Raw genomic sequence first — 21,555 nt, forward strand, 5'->3', positions numbered from 1 at the left:
CCTCTGTGTCTTTTCGACTTCTCTCTCTGCACACAGAACAGCCCTCTCTTACATATTCCACGGACTCTGAGAATCTGCTGGACTCAAGCCATCACCTCTGTCTGTGTCTGGATAGAACTTCTGCGCCGAGCCGCCCCAGTAGACCGCTGGCAGCCTGTCCTCTGGGTGCCTAGATCAAGTGTCAGGGGAGCATTGCTATGGGGTCTTCAGTGTGAGGAGCTGGATGAAAGCTTCCTTGTAACAGCCCGTTGAGGGTCCTTAGGAAGGGCTGTGGGCATGGATGGTGGGGTTCAGAACAGAGTGCAGCGGAGTCTGGTACTGTGTGACATCTGCCAAGAAGGTCTGTGGGACTTCTTGTGTTTTTGTGTTTTTCACCTTTAAAATCAGAAGGCCAATTTAAATTCCCTGACTTTTCTGCTTGGTTGTTTGTCGAGTTTAGTCTTTCATTTAGATAATAAGCCAGGATACATGTTTAGCAGAGCTAACCATTGTGGAGTTGTATACAGCTACGTCTGCCAGGGTTGAAATAGAGTTTCTATAATGGCCCATTCCAGAGGCCTCTTCTGTCCTCTCTGGTTTGATCTCCTGTCACCTCCAGATTATTTCAACTGCCGGGTAACCTCAAGACAGTTGGAATTAGATTCTGGAGCATAATTTTCTAATGTACTTGCTTGGAAATGTTATCAGGACACCTAGGATTAAGAAGGGGGAAAGACACGGTAACGGGTATAAGTGGGAAGTTGTTTCTTGTACAAAGGGTTACTGTGACCCAAATGTTCCAAAGGCAGAGAAATCAATCCAGTTATTGCCAGGCACTAAAAACAGATGTTTCACTGGTATAGAGGGTCTGGGCTGCGGGTATGGAGGTAAGTGGGGACGCCATTGAGCTTCTGGGGGCCTGGTACAGTCCTAAACGTCTAAGCCACCTGAGTTCAGTATAACTTTGTGCTTCAGGCGAGTGATGCAGTGTATTCACTGTTGGTCACAGTCAGAACCTGGAGGTTGTGGGACCGGTCTGAGGGCTGGAAATGACGCACAAATAAGCATGTGACGGTGACATAAGAACTCGAAAGGAAATTCAGGGAAAGGGAAAGCTCATCCTTCCTTGATGATGCTGAGAGGAGAGAATGAAAAATCAGATGCTTTCATATCATAGCATTGTGAGGTCATGGCTTTTGGTTCCTCTGTTCATATCGGGAAGTTAACTGCATGTGGGGATGTCGATCTTACCTGGCAATTCTGGTGTCAACTGTCTATCCCTCACTTGATGTTACAGCTGAAGGTCTCCAGGGATGGACATTCCACAAACTTCAAGGATGATATGTTCATTTTTTTCTAATGTTTTAACTAGACCGTTTCCTTGTACCATCATCAACAACTCTCCTGTTACGTATTTTGAGGTCCTTATTTAATGGTTTTTATTAGAAAGTTAAGGATTGTAGAAAGAGCAATCAGAGCTTGGTTTGAAGCCTAATGGCATAACTTAGAAGCTTTGAGACTTTGGACAAGTCAGTTAACTTCTTTGAATCTGTTTTTTCCTCTGTAAAACAGGGGACAGTATCTGTCTTGTAGAGCTCTGAGAATTAAATAAATAATGTAGTGTCCAACACTTAATAATTACCGAATGCCTAAGATATTTCTTCTCTGTGAAATATCCCTTCAACACACGTAGTGTGTTTTTGTACCTGTGTATGTTTCATCTCCGCAAGTAGTTTACCCACGTACACACACATATAAACACACACACACACACACACACACACACACACACCCATACATACATATCCCTGCTTATTTAAACAAGTTCTTGGTTAGTGTCAGTTCATTGACTAAATTCCCCAGGCACCTATTAGCTCTTATCTTCCGGAGCAACATGGAATTTCATGTGTCTATTCGAATTGCAGATTTCTAATTTTGCTTTTGTTTTTGCATTTCTAAGAGTACATGTCTTATTTTTAGCATCCAGTCGTTTGCTTGATTCATATTAAGCTGGCAATCAGCTAAAATCCCCTGGCTATTATCACCTAAGTGACCATCATCTTAGCTTCCCCTATTTAGAACTTCATACTGTTGATTTTTTTGTTTGTTTCAACCTCATTGTAAGAATCTACCTTTGTCTTCATGAGTAGTCATGCTGGTTATGAAGACCACGTAGTAACATGCTAAAACTTTTTTAATTTTTAAAAGATACAAAACTGTATGTTAAGATGATAACTTTAAAAATTATAGAGAAAAATGCTGGAAGGCAGGAAATATCTCCTTGAGAAGATGAGGCCTACACAGGTAAGAAGAGCCGGATCTCCGCTAGGGAAGGGGGGAGGCAGGGTTCAGGCTCTGGAGTTTCTCTTGGATTCGAATCTCAGTTCTACCGCCTGCTGGTGACGTTTGACCTTGGACGTGTTATTTGATGTTTCTGTACTTCAGGGAATCATAATAATAATGACTTCATAGGGTTTTTGTGAAGATCAAATAAAATAATACAGATATAGCATAGTAAATGATGCTTCCTATTTTGATGAAATAGCTTCAAACTCTATAGTAGTTTGTAAAGCAATTTATTCCATGAACATGAATTAAGTACTGTGTGGCAGGCATTCTGGTAAGGGCCTAATATAAAAAGATGAAACCTACTTAGTTTCTACCCCTCACAGAGCTTAAAATTTGCTAAGGAAAAGGACATAATTAAGATATGTGTGGTTAATGGTAGTTATATATATATATATATATATATATATATATATATATAGGCTATTAAAAGATAGAGGAAGGGAATTTAATCTTGGGGAGAAGGTCATCTGAGCTAGGTTTTGAAAGATGAGTGGGAATTAGCCAAAAGGGGGAAAATATATTTTTTGTTCCATGTGTAACAAGCACAAGAAAAGAGGTGAGACCTAGTGTGTGGTAGGTAAGGAACCCCGTGCAGTTAGTTTATACATCACCAGGGCAAGCGGAATCAGCAGGAGATGGGCCTGGAGACATAGGCAAGGGCTAGATCATAAGGCACCATCTGTAACATTTGAGGCAGCAGAGACTTCATCTCAGGGGGAGTGGAGTCTACTAAAGATTTTGAGCCAGGAAATTAATTATCTGGAGGTAAGGAAGCTTATGTTAGATATTCCAAGTAAGGTGAAGGCCCGAGCTAGAAGCAGTAATGATCATCATAAAGACAAGGGGGGAGGCTTGAGAATATTTAAGAGGCAGAGTCACATTGATGATTTGATGGCGAGAATATAGGAGTTTAAGGGTGATGTTCAGTGGATGGCGCTCTTTCAGGTGGGGCAGTTTTGGGATGAGGAGGAGGAATGGATGAGCTCAATTCTGTGAATTGAAACCTAGCTGGATTTTTGAGGTAGAAGCTTTGAGAGGTGAAGGCTGGAAAGAAAGATTTGGGAAGCCTTGGGAATAGGTGATACCACCAAGGAGAGTATGAAGCAGCAGTTCTTAAGCCTTTTTGAACATTTGCATTACTTGGAGAGCTTTTAAGCAAAATACTGATGGTGTCCTGGTCATATGTATGTGTGTGTGTGTGTGTGTGTGTGTGTGTGTGTGTACACAAACGTGTTTTTTTACAATTGTGGTAAAATATACCTAACATAAAATTTACCATTTTAAATGTACAGTTAAGTGGCATCAAGTACCCCTTCACATTGTTGTGCATCTACCACTGCTGTGCATCTCCAGAACTTTTTCATCATCCTAAACAGAAACTCTCAACCTATTAAACAATAAGTACTCACCCCTCCTCCCACAAGGCCCTGGTAACCACAATTCTACTTTCTGTTTCTATGAAATTGGCTATTCTAGGTTCCTCACATGAGTAGAATCATAATATATGGCCCTTTGTGTCTGACTTCTTTCGCTTAGCATCATGTGTTCAAGGTTTATCCGTGTTGTAGCATGTTTCAGTATTTCATTCCTGTTTAAGGCTGAATAATATTCTGTTGTATGTATATACACATTTGGCTCATTCATATGTTGATGGACATGTGGGTTGTCTCCACCTTTTGGCTATTGTGAATAATGCTGCTGTGAATACGGGTGTCCGTATACCTGCTGAAGTCCCTGCTTTCAGTTCTTTTCAGTATATACCTGCATGTGGAAATGCTGAATCATGTGGTTATGTGGTGTTTCTTAAAAGCTCCCCAGGTGATCTTCAGATACGCACCAGGGTTGAGAACCTATGATATACAGCAAGGCTGCTTCATCTGGAAGGTCCATAAGTGGTCTTACAGTGGGTTAGTGACATCTTAGGAGAATTGTGTGCCTTATTTTGTTATCTATGTAGTTTTACTTTTTGGCTTTGGTCAGATTCTCAAAGCCATTCATAACTCCAAAGTGGTGCTAAGAATCACTGCAGAATCTAATTTAATATAGACAGAGATTTGAATAGACATTTCTCCAGAGAAGATATGCAGCGGCCAAAAAAGCACTTGAAAAGATGCTCAACATAGTTACTAGGGAAATGCAGATCAAACCAACGAGACACCATTTCATGCCCGGTAGGATGGCTGTAATTTTTTTAAAAAATTAAGTAAGTGTTGATGAAGATATGGAGAAATCGGAACCCTCAGACATTGCTGGTGGGAAAATAAAATGGTATATTCACTTTGGAAAGCAGTCTGGCAGTTCATCAAAAAATTAAATGTAAAGGTACTATAGACTCACCAATTCCATTTCTAGATTTATATCCAAAAGAACTAAAGCATATCTGTACACTTGTACACAGATGTCCATAGCAGCATTATTCACTCCTAAGAGCCAAAAAGTAGAAACAGCCCAGATGTCCATCAACTGATGAGTAGATAAATAAAATGTGGTATATCCTATATACATTGCAATATTTGGCCATAAAAAGGAATGAAGCGCTCATACATGCTACAATATTGTGGAACCTTGAAAACATTATGCTAATTGAAATAAGTGAGAAACAAAAGGCCACATGTTATATGTTTCCATTTATATGACATGTCCAGATTAGGCACATACATAAAGTCAGAGAGTGTTAGTAGTTCAGGGTGGGAGAGAGGAGGGAATGAGGAAGCATTGCATGATGCGCATGGGGTTTCCTGTTGGGCTGATGAAATGTTGTGGAATTAGACATGGTGATGGTTGCGCAATCCTGTGATTAGATTAAAACCACTGAAATGGATGTGTTAAAAGAGTGAATTGTATGGCTTCTGACTTATACCTCACTAAAGCTGTTAAAAATAATTTAAAAAAAGGAAGAGAACCGAGGAGAGGGCTGGGCTGAGGAGGAGGCGCGGAGAACTCCAAAGAGGAAGGTCCCATAAAAGAGATGGAAGAAGAATAATTATGCAGTTCAAGGGGAGGCCCTGGAGAGGGTGGTGTCATGGAAGGCTCAGAACAGAGATACACCGGGAGGAATCCCTGGGGGGATGTGATCACAGTGACAGACACAGTGGAAAGGCTAAGTTACATAACACGGGATGCCAGAATTTATGTAGGCTTGGTATTCAAATGTCATGGAAGACGAGGGAGGCAGAGTCAGTGGCGCGAGGGGGGAAGAAATGTAATTGTTTGGGATCATGAAGTGAGTGGAAGGGAATAGGCGTAAACCACAGGCCTATATTCCCTTATCTGAATCTCAGAATTCAACAAACTCTGGAACTGGAAAGGTTTTTATAACTCGTTTAGTGGTAAAACCTGACCTGAATGGATATGGAATGGCTTATAATCTTCACTTGTCCCACTTAGTGTGAATATTCATACATTTCACTGCAGAAATAATATTGAATTTGATTACAGAATGCACTCACAGGGCTCTGTGGGGTTATTATGAAATATGGCGTATGCCACGTTTTCTCTTTCTAAAATTAAAATATGTCTATCTATCTGAATTCTAAATTCTGTGGCTCCCTAGTGTTTGGGGTAAGGGAGCACAGGCCTGTAGTCTTTGGGCAGGTCCGGATGTGAAGGAAAGATGTGAGACTGGATGGCTGATGGAGAAAGATTCAGACTCAAGGGATGGAAATGACCTGAGTGTGCTTATAGGTTAAAGTAGAAAGAAAAAGGGTGAACAGTTGCTAAAGAGAAGCTTTGTAGCAACGTCTCAGAGAAGATGGGGAGGGAAATAGGAAATGGGGTTGGAGGGGTTAGTGTTTACAAGAGGAGGGATCACACATCCTCTGAGAAACCAGGAGTGATGTTGAAGAGAGCAGTGGATCTCTGTGTAAGGGAAAGGAAGGGAAGTTGCATAAAATCAGGTTGATCAGCCATTTGCCCAAGTGGTAAAAGCTGGAAATAATTGTTGGGGTAAATAGGAGCTGACTGGAGAACAAATAAAAGGATGGGCGGGCAGGACTATGAGTCTAAGGCAAGTTGAGAAACCTTGGAACGTCTGAGGGGCCGTTCCACCCTTAGCTGTGGGATTTTCTCCGTCGGTGCTCGGGTTCCTACTTATAGGAGTGGAGGAACCTTGGGATTAAGTTTTGCGGAGGGAACTCTTTGAGAAGAGATGCGCGAGACCCACCTGACGGAGGTGAATCCAGCGAGGTAGGGAGGGACATGCGACGAGCAGAAGGGCAAGGGACTAGAGTTCTTGGTCCGTGAAGACCGGTTACCGAGGAGGAAGACAGTAGGAAAGCTAGCGTGCTAGGAAGCTGTGGGCCGGGAGTGGCTTTCGGGGGGCCCCAGTTCTGGGTGACAGCAAGGTTCGGGAGTGATCGTAGGGGCAGTGGCCGAAGTGCAGTGGAGGTGACCTCTGTTGGAGTTGAGACAGGAGGGCCTGTGAGGATGTCACAGAGATTGTGAGATCACTCCTGGTGACGACCAGATGTGGGCTAGAGAGGCAGAACTAATCAAATACCAATATTTTCAGTCAAGGTGGAAGATTAAGTGGCACACTGGTGCATCTCAGACCGGATTGTGGATAGAGGGTGCTTTAAGACATGGGTTTCCAAGGAGCGGAGATTTTGATTCAAGGCCAGCCTTGTGATGGGGCAGCGGCCTAGTGGCAGCTCCGAGGAAGGCAGAGGGGATGCCGCGCCCTCCTCTTCCTGGGACGTGTGTGACGAGAGGGCAGGCAGCGTCTCCTGGAATGGACCATGGGGAGGGCCTGTCACGAGGGACCAGAAAGGCGCCTTACACTGTTACGGGGTTAAGGAGGTGGGCGGATTTCTTACTACAGAGTAAGACTTGAGAGGCGCAGGAAGACCGGTAGTAGCATGGAGTAGAACTGCAGTGGGTTGTATTTGGGAAGAAACACAAGACAGAAAAAGAAAGCTATTTAGATGGTGACCAAATGTGAGAGAAGTTTCATCTCTGCCCCAGTTCAAATACTGAACACATTAAAATAGGAAGATTGTGAGGGATTTTCCTTTCCTTTTTCTTAATTGTGTTTTTGTAGGTGTTCACATTGTTTTAATAATACAAAGATATTGAGTAAATAATGTCCTTGCGCTGGTTCGGACCTTTTATTCTAGTCTGCTAATGTTAAGATTTTCAGAAAAGTACTCTTATTATCAAACATGATAGGTATGCTTTGTGTCACCTGCCTATCTGATAAACAGTTTTGTTTTTTTTTCCGAGTCATTGATTAAAAAAATAAACTAGACTGGAGAACCTCTCTTCGTTTGTAATAACCAGGTAACTAACACCCGGAATGTTTTTCCACCAGCCTAGACTAACTCGCCATTGTCTCCCAGCCCAGTAGGTGTAAGTGCTCCTCTTCCTTTCCAGTCGGTGCTGGGCAGGCTTCAGCTGATCGCCTGGGGTCGTTCTGCAGGGGGGTTCTCATTTCGTTGGTCTGGGGTGGAGCCTGGAAAGCCATGTTTTTAAAAAGTTCCTCAGGTGATTCATTATGAGCCACATCTGCTTTCATCTCTACACTAGCAGTAACTCCGATGCCTCACCAGCCTGAGTATGCTGTGTGTGTGCCAGATCCCTGACTCCACGTTCTTTCATCAGAGTAAACATGAAATGCTTATAAAACATTTGAAAAATACTCAATTATCGGTAATCAGTTTAAATTAGGAAATAATGTCGTGCCATAGTCTTCAAATTTGCAAAGCATTTTTAAAAATCATAATATTCATTATTATTGTGAATTCTGGTAAGATGGGACCTCACATACCCTGCTGAGGTGATTAGAAATTAGTACAGCCTTGTTGGAAAATAATTTGACAGTAAATATAACAGCTTTAAATATGGTCACACCGTTTGATCCGGTACTTACATTTCTGAGACTCTATTGACTATTGATTATTATTAATCAGATATGTGGATCAGTACTTATATAAAAGATATTCATCACAATGTTATTTATGGTGGTAAAAAATGGAAGCAAACTAAATGATTATAGAAAATGGTTAAATATATTATGGTACTTTAATATGACGGAATATCGTAGAGCCATTAAAAATTATGTTTATAAAGACATATTTAATAACATGGAAAAATCTTAGAAATAATAAGGGCATCTATAAAATTGTACCTGCAGTTTGTGGCACACACACACAGACACACACAGTACATTTTTTAAAAATTTTTATTTTATATTGGAGTATAGTTGATTAACAATGTTGTGTTAGTTTCAGGTGTACAGCAAAGTGATTCAGTTATACATATACATGTATCTATTCTTTTTCCAATTCTTTTCCTATATAGATTATTACAGAATACTGAGCAGAGTTCCCTGTGCCATACAGTAGGTCCTTGTTGGTTATCCGTTTTAAATAGAGCAGTGTGTACATGTCAATCCGAAACTCCCAATGCTGAGCAGAAAGTTTTTAAATTTAATGGTTATTCTCTGTGTGGTAGGAATACATGCAATTTATTCTTTAGCATTTTATATTCTAAATTTTCTACTACGAGCATGCATTACTTTTATTAAGAAAAAAATAATAAAACTTTAAAAAACAAAATTCTTGCTCTTATCTCTTTAGCAGAAAGAAGAACAATTCATGTGGGGTGAATCATTAGAGAAGTCACTCTTGCTCGTAATAGTCGCCGGTTTGTTTCCTAAATATTTGTAAACCATCCATTGACCTGTTCCACAACTCTGCAGGTTATCAGTATCAGGCCTAATAGCTTGTGGGGCTTGTTGTTGTCGTTTTCTGGTTTTTTGTTTTTAATAACTGCTTTATTGAGATACAATTCATGTAAGGTAAAACTCACCCTTTGAAAGTGTCTGGTTCAGTGGTTTTTAGTTTATTCACCAGTTGTGCAGCCATCACCACCATCTAGTTTCAGAACATTTTCATCAACCCGAAAAGAAACCCTGTGCTCCTTAGCAGTCACTCCCCCTCTGCCTTTCCCCTTAGCCCCTGGCAACCACTCATCTGCTTTCTGTTTCTGTGGATTTGATTATTCTGGATGTTTCCTATAAATGCAGCTGTACCATAGGTGGCCTTTTTCAGTATCCGGCTAGCAAGCCTTCAGCCCCTCCTCCCTACGCTTCCAAACCTGTGGTGTGTACCGCTGCCCTAACTGTGGTCTGACCACCTCTGGCTGAGACCTTTCCACTGGGCCTGTGGTTTAGTAAGTCAACAGGGACTGCTACTCATTCGAGCATTTAGGGTTTTCTATATGCTGACGCTCCAAAGTAGATGCTTACTAAATACGTGGTGAACACGTGAATTCAGTGAATAAAATGTGCTCTGCCTTACCTCTCCCTTTCCTTTTTTTTCAGAGCAGATTATTAATACTATGAGTTAGTCAGATTTCAGGTCACCGATGGGGCAAGAAACTTTCTCCCTGCAGCTGATGGCAGTGGTTGGCGGAGCTCAGCAGGCCTCAGCGTCCGGGCTTGTTAGACCCCGCCCGCCGCCAGGGTGCGTCCTTCAGGCCGGCTGGGTGGAGCTGGAGGGTGCGTTTCCCACAGCTCCCGGGTGGCACTGGGGGAGGTAGGGCACAGCCAGCACCATAAGCAGGGCCTGACAGCATCCTGGGGGAAGGAGAGACTGGGTGAGGATGGAAAGACCCAGAGCCCCCCCAGCTGTCGAGTCACATGGCCGTGCGGTCACCCGGCATCTGTGGCCCGACCGTGCTCTCTATTAAGCGCACCGCTTTGGCACCCTGGGGTCCTCGGACACCCTCACCACCACCCCAGCTTCCCTTTGAAATGCAGTACCCCTTCTTCAAAACCCAACTCGGCCATTCGTCAGACCTTCGCCGAGGCTCCCCACGACAAGAAGTGATTTCTCCTCGCGAGCACTTTGTATTTTTCGTGTGTGCTGGATCCCGCGTTAGTTTACTCCATACTTGTTTCTTCTTCCTAAATCTTTGATTTCTTGAGATTAAGTTCTGTTTCTTACTCCGTGATTGTATTACAGTGTCCAGAGAGCCCAGTAATTTGCTCTCGGCGGCTACTCAATAATTATCAGCGCAGTTGAACATCAGAAGGAAAGAAATGCAAATAGATTTTTAAATTAAAACCCTATAATTTAGGTTATATTTTTAATACCAAGAAGAGATCTTTATTAATTAGAAACTTAACCTTATATAAAATTTAATTGTCCGGGGCCCAAATATGTTTTTGCCCTAAGTAATAGGCATTACTCTGGATTTCGAAACGTTGCCTTAAAACACCAAACTAAAGAAGTCATATGCCTGTGTTATGAACATACATATATAATGTGTTGTGATTTCTCTGAGAGCTTAGTTTTTTCTACATCATTTATCCTAACTGGAGCCAGGGTTTGAGTTTCAGCTTAATGAATTCTCTTTTTTTCCCCGATACCAGGCAAAAGGAATATAATACAGTTACCTGTATCTGAGGTGTCAAGCAATTACCTTAATTTCTTTAAAGTTTTCATTTCATGCTTATTAACTTGCCAGTTATGGTTAAATAAGGTGCAGCAGCCTCACAGATCTTTATCCATAGCTGTAGATTTTACAAAAACAATGATTCTTTTACTCTCTCAGTGCAAACACATTTTTAGGACTAATTGAAAAACAAAGGTACAGAAGGACACATTCTCCAATAGGAGGAAGTTGTTTTAATCTTTTCAATGCCTGTTTGAGACCACCCTGATCTAGTCCATTAAATTATTATTATTTTTTAAATTTATTTATTTATTTATTTATTTTTGCTGCGTGGGGTCTTCGTTTCTGTGTGAGGGCTTTCTCTAGTTGCGGTGAGTGGGGGCCACTCTTCATCGCGGTGCACGGGCCCTCTCACTATCGCGGCCTCTCTTGTTGCGGAGCACAGGCTCCAGACGCGCAGGCTCAGTAATTGTGGCTCACGGGTCCAGTTGCTCCGCGGCGTGTGGGATCTTCCCAGACCAGGGCTCGAACCCATGTACCCTGCATTGGCAGGCAGATTCTCAACCACTGCGCCACCAGGGAAGCCCTAAATTATTATTTTTAACGCCCTTTAAGCTCATTTGGGTTTAAATCTGTATTAACTACCCAAAGGGTGATTAGAAGAAGCTCCATTCTTGAGTCCAGTTATAACTTTAGTTCCCCAAAATGCAGTAACTGCATCTGGAGCGGGAAGGAGAAAGCTCTCCATTGACAGCTCTCCAGGAAAGCTCTGCTCTTACAAAATCTGGCAAATCGAGAGGGCTCCCTAATTCTCCATGCCCCGATCCTGAGGTCAGAGGATTGGGCTCCGTTGTACAATCGCAATACTAACAATATGATTGCACTTCTACTGAGAGCTGTTTATGTGTTCCAAGTTTGAAACTTAAGCTGAAGTACAAATCTCTCCTAAACTCAAGTATGGTTAGTTTCAATAATTACCAAAATCCAATGTTTGAGAGTGAAGAAAATGGTTAAAGTAAGTGTTTTGACTTATAAGTTCAGGTGCCAAGGTAATTTTTAAATTCTTTTCAAATAATGAATTCTTGTAAATAGCTTTCTAAATTCTAGTAATTCTCAGTAAATCATTCTGTAGGTATGTGTTATTTGCAAATAAAAATGCCTAATTTGGCTTATTTTTGTAAGAACAAATTGGGGGAAGGGGGGCCTGTTGATCCAGAGCTGCCTTTTTCTGTTTTTGATGGCAACCATTGTCTCATAGCAAATACTGTTTGGAGTTATCGTAACGATCTGACAAAAAGAAAGTTCGTCAGAATTTGTATGGTGAAAAAATGAATCAGAGGTCCTCCCACCAAACCAAGGTTTTCCTCCTTGCTCACTTTCCACTTCTGTGGAAGAGACTAAAGAAAGAGCATAAAAAAGTATTCCAGAAAAAGACTTCTTATATGCGAGACATAATTTAAACTGCCCCAAGAAGCTGTATAACTGTGATCCTTTTTTCTTCTCTAACCGCAGACATTTCATTTGGGTCCTAAACCTTGTCCCTGGGACATGCTTAAAAGTTTTGCCCCTGCTTTGTGTTCTGTTTGACTGGAGACAAAGAACGCATAGGAAAGCTTGGAGTGAAATGAGGGTGAATGAGAAAAGGAAAGAGAGTGTCTTCCGTGGCATCTCTAGCGCCCAGAACCTGGCGTGGGGGACAGCAGTGTGGGCCCGCCTGGCCCATCAGGAGAATGCCCTGGACCCTCACTGGGAAGGAGGCAACTGAGGATGCAGGAGAAAGAAGCGTTATCTTAATCGCATGTCCTATGGGCCAGGGAACAAGTAGAAGGGAACCTCTAATTCTTCCTAGTGGAATCCACGAGGCCTGCATAAAGAAGATGGCTTTTCAGCTGAACTTGAAAGAGAAGATTTTCCTGAGGAAGAGCGATTTGAGTAACCTTTGCTGGAAGGCTCTTGTGATTTGGACATTGTTCTTGCTTTAGAATAGTCACATCTGTGGGAGCGAAAACATGAGAAAGTTACAAAAGTTAAGACTAGGATACAGTAATGAGTCCAGAATGACCAAGAGCCTCCATCTTTCTTATTTAGAGGAACTTGGGGTAGATTTGGAAAATATAATTTGGTTGTAATAGAGTTTCAGTAGTTATAGAATACCGTTACGGAATATCCTTTGATTGGCAAAAGGAAATAAATTTATACTTTAAATTTCATTGCAAATACTTACCTGTAAAAGGGGGTCCAATTTCTTATTTCATTCACTTTAGGCATTTTTCGTGCCACTTACCATAGAGTAGCTTTACCTCATTTTATATGCAATAGGCTTCCTGAAAATGAGCACGTTAACAATTTGTATGTTTTAATATGCATCCTGGAGAGCCTGGTTATTTAAAAGAATCTCTGGTTTGCTTGTTGTTTTTGTTTTTTTCCAGTGGCACGGCCGGGTCTCCTTCCCTCCCTCCCTTCCTCCCTCTCCCTTTCCTCCTTTCTGCCTTTTGGTAAACTCATCAAAATCTGATGCGTTAATGAAAGGAAATTTGGAAAATACAAACATTAAATTATACCCACAGTACTTGTTGAAACAATTTAACTAATACATTGGTAAATTTTCTTCTAATTTTTTTCTATAAATTAATTTTTCTCACTGTAATTCACCATCAGCTTAGATTGTTTCATAAGCATTTACATGGTATTAAATTCAACCTATAATAATATCTTACATTTATTAAATAAGCCCTTACTAGATGCCATTGTTCTATGCTCTTTATATTTCATGCTCTCAACAAACTTATAAAAGTATGTATTAGTATTTCTACAGTTTTAGAAATGAGGAAACTTAGGTCCAATGGGGTTAATTAGCATAATTAGCACAACTAATATGTGGTATTCCGGGCATTCCAAACCTGAGTTGACACCAGAGGATGTGCTCTTAGCCATTGCGTTGTACGACTTTTCGTGAATTTTGTTTTAATGGTTGCATAATAAAGAAATTCTATTATGGATCTTAGAGTTCTGTTAGAAAGGTGTCACTCTATCAAGAGAGAACTTTCCTGACCACCTAGGTAAAATGGCACTCCTCACCCCCATCTATTGACACGTTGTACTATCCTAGCCCTAGCCTTACCTATATATATACACATATATATATATATATATGTGTGTATATATATATATATTTTATAGCTCTGATCACTACCTGATATGGTAAATTTTATTTGTTTCACTGTTTCTCTTATGGACAAAAGACTTGGTCTGTTTCGTTCATTGCTGTATCCCCCAATTCCTAGAACCATGCATGGTATGTAATACATATTCAGTTAAACTTATTGAAGGATTTCATGATCTATGCCTTCAGGTTAGCTTTGCATAAATTCTCATTTTCATAATCAACTTTCATTGGGGCTGAAAGGCTGGAACGACCATGTGATCTGCATTTCCCTCTGTAAATCACAGGAATGCTAGGCTCCAAGTGCCCCAGGCTGGTGGGCAGTGCCCACCCCACACCTCTGCACAGCAGGCACGTTGCGTGCCTACCGAGAGCCAGCTTCTTGTCCAGACTGGTTTATGCTCATTGTGCTTGTTATTGTAATCACATAATTTTATTAAATATTATGTAACTGATTGTGAGTGTGAAAAGGTAATTATGTTTCTATAAAAACTAAGATGAATGCTTTGAAAAACTCAGTCAGATGGGCCAAAATTGCTTCCAAATAGGTGTACGCAACACACCTATAAAAGACTGGGAAAAAATAATGAAAATCTATACCTCATGAGCACTTATAAGAACTCTAAGTGTCTATGAGTTCTAGCTCTATCTTATTTTATTATTATTATTTTTTTAATTTATTTATTTATTTTTATCTTTGGCTGTGTTGGGTCTTCGTTGCTGCCCGCGAACTTTCTGTAGTTGCAGCGAACGGGGGCTACTCTTCATTGCGGTGCGCGGGCTTCTCATTGCGGTGGCTTCTCTTGTTGCGGAGCACAGGCTCTAGGCGCGCGGGCTTCAGTAGTTGTGGCGCACGGCTCCTCGGCATGTGGGATCTTCCCAGACCAGGGCTCGAACCCGTGTCCCCTGCATTGGCAGGCGGATTCTTAACTACTGCGCCACCAGGGAAGCCCCTAGCTCTATTTTAAATAAACAAAAATTGGAAATAGTAGACAGTGCCTTAATGATAGGTCTGATTTATGTGAGAAGGACAATATGAAACCCCAATGGAGACTGATACTCAAATATATTATGTTTAAAGTTAAAACGAAATGATTTAACTAGTAGGTATCATTTTCTGTAATTGCTCTTGATAACTGGCTTTTAAAATTAACCAATTACTACTTCTGATTCTGTAGGAAAAGAAGGCTTTTACTATTTTGAATGAAACTCAGCATTCTTGGTGTGCCAGAGAAAATTCCTAGCTGGTTTTATTACTTCAGTAACTTCATAATAAATTCAGTAATAACGGTAATGCTTCATTTTTCCTCAGGGAATAGTTGCTTATGAGCTGAGGCAGGATTTCCTTTCTGCAGTAGAACATGAGCTTCAGCAGGGCAGGGGCTTTGTCTGTTTTGTTCCTGGCTCTATCCATGTCTACAACAGTGCCTGATGCATTAATTGTTTATTGAACGGATAGATGAATGATTCTAGACATTTTTTATAGTATTTTGCATTTTACAATGAAACTACTATATTTTTGGCAAAAAGTACTTTCAAATTACATATTCAGTGTTTATCAAATTAAGTTAAAATATACTGCTTTCTATAATTTACATAAGTTTACATTTCTCACTTGAGTGAAAGTAATTAAAGAATAGGAGCCTCAATGCTTACGTTGCAGTGGTTAAGAATTGAGGAGCTATTTGGATTCACTTATGAGCTCTAAAACTTCCTAACGATGTGGCCTCAGTCAAGTTACTGTAGCTCTTCTGTACCTCAGCTTCCTCATCTGTAAAATGGTGATAATCATAGATTGTTATGGGAACTAAAGGTCTACCTATGTGTAAAGTACCTAGAGAATACCTGCCAAGATGGTAAGCATTCAGTAAATGATAGCTGTTATGATTACACTCGAGCGTGACTCCTGACCTGTCATTTATTATCTGAGCAATTTGAGCAAATTACTTATGGAAACAGGTCAGAGAGGTTAGATAATCTGTAAGGGGTGAGGGTGTGCGTGTGTGTGTGGGTGTGTGTGTGTGAGAGAGAGAGGGAGAGAGTGTGCGTATGTGTACGTGCACATATATAAAAAAACATTAAAATGTAGGTTTTTAAACAAGAAAAGTGCTTAACGCTTAATAAGTACTCAGTAAGTGTTAGCAAAAAAAAAAAAAGCAAACAATATATTATACTGTGGGAGAAGATTCTCATTTATTTATTTTAAAACTTTTTACAACTGGAATAATCAAAAATACTTTTTATGTAGGTATAGACTGTCTTGCCCTGGCCATTTCTCTAAGTTTTTCTCATAAATTAGGAAGGTTTTTTTGAAGTCTCAAAGAAGTTTAAAATGGGTTTCAGAATTAAGAAAGAGAATTGAGTTTAACCTGGACAAGTTATGAAACTCTAACTAACACAAGTACTACGTTGTGGTTCTTAGTTTGATGACTTCTTTCCAGAATGCCAAGCCTTTGGTGAAAACTGGTTTTCCAAATATTAAATAGGGACTAAGTACACCCTACTTGAAGGGGCGAGAAGTGCTTACATTATGCAAGGAATGCAGTTCTTCCCCTGGTGTTTCCTCATCTGAGGCCTTGTTAAAACCTAGTCTTGCTATTCCTGGCTGTATTAGCACGGGCTGACGTCGTTGGGTGCAGAAGCAGCCCAGTGACTGGCTATATTAAGGAACTTAGCCTGTGAGAATTCAGAAAGTGGAAACCATCTTATGCCACTGATGTCAGAGTAGACGTTCTCTCCCCCCCCACCCCCGCCCTGTTGGTAATGATAGTTTAGAACAGCTCTCTGCTACTGACATATCCTGCACCGAATTTTGCTAAGATAAGACTTTCAGAGAGGATTTTTCCTTCTTTAGGAGAGATGGAGATTATGGAAATGTTACAGCAGAATATTTGTGTAACCAGCGAAAATGAATTTAGCCATTTATTTGATTATTGCAGCATGTGTTAAAGAGCGGCTGCCGCCCATTTGCAGCCTAATGTGTTTATTACAGTCTTCCCAATGGCATCTTGAAGTGTCTTTTAGCTAAAAAATTCATGAGGATTATTGGCTTTCAGTCAGAAAATGGAATATGTCTTCTAGTTACTGTCTAATATACCACTTTAAGGCCATTATACAAAAGTAAATCTGAGAGTGGGACATATTGAAAAGGAAGGAATTTTTAGCTTAAACATTTGTCTCTACACAGTTATTATGTTCCCGTGGAGTGAGAAACAGCATGAGAGAAGGTAGGTGTTGAAGCCATTTTACTTGGAGAAGAAGAGATGTAGTTGTAGTCTGTGGTGTTTTCTGAAATCCTGTATCCAACTGGAAACTGTTAGTGTTTTATTTTGGAAAAATCATCTCCTAATAATAGTATGTGTTTGAATTATTGAAGTTAATTTTAAAAATCACGTGTACAGTAAGTTGCTCAAAAGTAGTGAAGTATAACTGAGAATTTGTTTCCGATAAGATGCCCTTTATTCTGGATGTGTATGAACGGAATCTCCTAAAACTTTGCCACTTACTGTATGAATTAATGTGCAGTTTTATGAGTCTCACTCTGTAAATACACACTGTAATGTGTGGGGTAAACTAAAATTTTATTGTATGAAAAGCAAGGAACAAAATAATATGTAAAGATGAAGTTAAAAGTGTTTCTATGATCCAGTAAAAAGTAACACTTTGGGGAAAATAATATATCATTTTACTAACTAAAATTTATTTTTGAGATATTGAATAGCCTCTTCTATCACTGTGTTAATGCATTACTTGTTTTGCCAGTGGGAAGAAAAAGTTTGATTTTTCTGTGTGCTCTCATCCCTGCATTCAGTAAATCTTCGTAGTTCTGCTTATGTTGTGTTTGTATGTGTGATACTTTCTTTGTTTGCTTGTTTGGATGAATCAACGATACATCCTTGCATATAATCTGTATACTTACTGCGTGGAAGATTTTTTTAACTCTTGCCAAGAGTTGGGGTCTTGCCAAAATATTGTTTGCTTTGGGTAATTTTGTTGAGTTGACACTGTTTAGAAAGTGGTTTTTCCCCTCCCGTCTTCACTGCTGTATCATCTAACTGACGTCCAAGGATTGGCCCACTCCCTATTTTCTACCTTTCTCGGGCATCTACATCCTGAAAGCACATTGTATACATTTTAAAATTAGATACTGTGTTTTTTCAGACTTATCAGAGTCTGATAAGAAATTTTGCTTCTGTAACATAAAGGGATCCTCCTGAAACACAGTATATTCTGAGGGAGAAATTGTTTCCAGTTTAGAATGAACAGATGTTTTTACTTGTGATATAGAAATAACGCATGCATCTAACTTTTGAGGTGGACTTCTGAGCGATGGAGGACCCTAAAAGATTATCCTTCCATAATTTAATAGAATAGAAATGGAAAAGTGCTTAAGTGAAGATGTATGTACACTTTTAATATTACTTGAGTATTTCTTAGTCTTGCAAAGTTTGTGAAGAATCAGACCACAGAGTACACAAGAGTGTCATCTGTCTCTTGTAAAGAGAGTTCTGGAAGAGCCTGGAAGGCCTTAGAAAGTATGGAAGCCTTTCTGGTCTCATATCAAGAGCTGGATGATTTATCAGGCAGCTCCTCCTCACGTAGGTGTTGATAAGAAAAGTTGTTCCAACAGCTTTGTATGTCATTTCATTATAAATTTCATCTCAAAGTGAGGAATTTCAGAGCAGGCCTAACTTTTTAAAAATATTTCTTGAAACTGGCAATAGAGGTCTGATGTTTGATCACTTATTATGTTTGGAGTTCAGCAACAGTATTATCCTTATTTGTTCTTTAATTGAATTTGTTCAGCATATAAAAAATCTGACAGCTTTACGGGCCTTGTTTGGAAGATGGCCAGTACTGATAAAAGATAAAATGCACATTATCATTTACATAAATTCTGGATGATTAACTAGTTTTAATGGCATGGGGCTGTATTGTGAGCAACAGCTTTGTTACCTTGTAAGCTGCATCGGTGAATTTCATGCATGAAGAGTGCATTTTTTAGCTGTATTGAGGGTTAACATTTTGTTTTGCTTTCTGTCATTATGCTAAGGATTTAACTGGCATTATTCACACACGTACCCGCCCAGAATATTGCTAATTTAAGAAAATCAAACATCAGTTCTTGTGGCTGTAAATCTTTCCTCTAACTGTCTAGTTCGTACAAGTTGATATCAGAGGATGTAAGGGAGGATGTGCTGTCACAGTGAAAGCAGGGCTATTGTTTGGTTCTAGATAACAAGAATGGACAAACTGGAACTTCTTTTCCAGTCTTGTCCTTTCACACACACTCCCCACTCCACCCAGCATCTGGTAGAAACTGGCTTGTTCTCCATGACTGTCATTTCCCATCAGATATGACCCAAGAGTTTACTTGTGTCATTTTCAGTTTTTGTGATTTACATTGAACTCTTCAGAATTCAGAGTGAAATGCTCCAGAATGTTAATTCCATGTGAATGTTGAAAACATGCAGACCTTTTAAGAAACTACTAGTTTAGACCTGCTCACAAAATAAAATGTCTAAACCTTCAATGCTGCCCTTCTGTATTCTCCATCTCCTTCCTTTTCACTGGAAATTAATATTTAACTTTGATCTACAAAAATCCATTAAAGCTCATCTATCTATACAGTTCATTTTTTTAATTAATTTTTATTGGAGTATAGTTGATTTACAATGTTGTGTTAGTTTCAGGTATACAGCAGAGTGAATCAGTTATACATATACCTATATTCACTCTTTTTTAGATTCTTTTCCCATATAGGTCATTACAGAGGATTGAGTAGAGCTTCCTGTGCTATACAGCAGGTCCTTATTAGTTATCTATTTTATATATAGCAGTGTGTATATGTCCATCCCAGTCTCCCAGTCTATCCCTCCCCCCCATTTATTTTATTTTCGATGATTTTTCTATGTGTACATGAACCCTGGAAGCCATAGATCTATCTGTCTCTGGTTTTTATGGGTTACTTGGGTGGGAAAAAAATTGACTCCCCTAGTGCGTGCGCGCGTGCACACACACACACACACACACACACACACGCTCAGGCGTGAAATACTAGCACTTGCTGCCAGCCGAGCCTCCACAGGGCGTTAAGAACATCAGTTAGAGCAGTCTGGGTTAGAGCCCCTCAGTTCTTCTCTTTGAGTACCTCACTAATGAGGGTCCTGTCATTTGTTTGGTTCATCCACTCAGGAGCAGGGCTTAAATCCACGTGTCTGCGGTAACACTACATCTACTTCTGGCCCCGTGGCAGGCAGGAGGGAGGCGCGCAGGAGCCGTCCACCGCCTGTCACCACCTTCCCCAGCCTCCTCCTCTCCCTGCTCCAGCACTAAATTCACTTTTTCCTTTTCTTCTCCGTCTGAGAGTCTGTCCTTTTTTTCCCTGGGAGATGAGCAGTGATTCAGTCAGGGCATCCCCAGCCTGATGGCTGCGGCTGGCAGAGGGCATCCGCCTGTCCCCAGCTTGGCCAGCGACTGCAGACCACCGTCCCCTGAGTCCTTCTTCTTCCCTTTGGTGGTTTAAAGGATGGTTGGCAATGTTTCCTGGGCATCCATAGCCTAGGAAAGTGGCTCAGAAAAGAGGACATACGGGGCAGACACAGAAGAGCAAGCAAGAATGTTTGAAAAGCTGAAATTTTTAGGTTTTGAGGAAGTGTGTTTAAGGTACCATCACATAAAAATAAAACGGGAAAGTTGGCGTTTAAATAACTTAGTTCAAGCAGAAAATAATGATTTTTTAAAAATATTTACTTATTTTATTTTTGGCTGCGTTGGGTCTTTGTTGCCGTGCGCGGGCTTCTCATTGCGGTGGCTTCTCTTGTTGCGGAGCACGGGCTCTAGGCGCGTGGGCTTCAGTAGTTGTGGCACGTGGGCTCAGTAGTTGTGGCTCGCGGGCTCTAGAGCGCAGGCTTAGTAGTTGTGGCGCACGGGCTTAGTTGCTCCGTGGCATGTGGGATCTTCCCGGACCAGGGCTCGAACCCGTGTCCCCTGCATTGGTAGGCAGATTCTCAACCACTGCGCCACCAGGGAAGCCCAATAATGATGTTTTAAAGCTACAAATGGAGTGGTCTGTGAACCAGACGTGGGTAGATACAAGTAAAACATAAAAGTCTGCTCCAATGGCTTTAGTGCGCTTGGACCAGTGCCCGGGCGCTCCTGCTTCACGCCTCACTTCCCTCCAGTCGCCTGTTGAAATGCGTCAGCGCTGTCCCTTCATGCAGAGTTACAATTATGAGATATATATTTTGGGAAAAGTAAAAGTAGATGATGCTGGTGCTAATGTTAAAGCCCAAACTGAGTATATACGACTTGAAGGAAAACAGTCACTTATTTTAGTTGTCTGTCGAGAAGTTTTCTGAGCTTTCTGGTAATATTCAATACTATACTTTTTAATACTTTTGGGGGGGGGGTGGCCATTTTTATCAAAAATGGCCTCCTCCATTAGGGTCAGTAATGTTCCTGATCTTTTGAGTGCATCATAAGACCTTGGGAGATAGCAGCTAGAATCAGCTGAGGGAGGGAGGGTCAGGGGTGGCAGGATGTGAGAGGAAGCCACTGCCCAGGGAGGGAGCTGCCAGGAGAGAGGGCCCTGAGGAGGGAGCAGTGAGCAGCTGATGCAGGAGGAGACCCCAGGGAGATGCCAGGGAGGCGGGAAGATCCTGTGT

The 21,555-nt window shown here is 40.9% G+C and overlaps 1 protein-coding gene across 10 annotated transcripts in view; it reads left to right on the forward strand.

The window, feature by feature from the left end:
• The window catches only part of NCOA2 (nuclear receptor coactivator 2), a 270,200-nt gene that overhangs the window by 148,826 nt on the left and 99,819 nt on the right, over positions 1–21,555 (forward strand). The window lies entirely within an intron of this gene.

The sequence above is a fragment of the Balaenoptera borealis genome, assembly GCF_965194805.1.
Source record: "Balaenoptera borealis genome assembly, chromosome: 17".
Taxonomy (NCBI): Eukaryota; Metazoa; Chordata; class Mammalia; order Artiodactyla; family Balaenopteridae; genus Balaenoptera; species Balaenoptera borealis.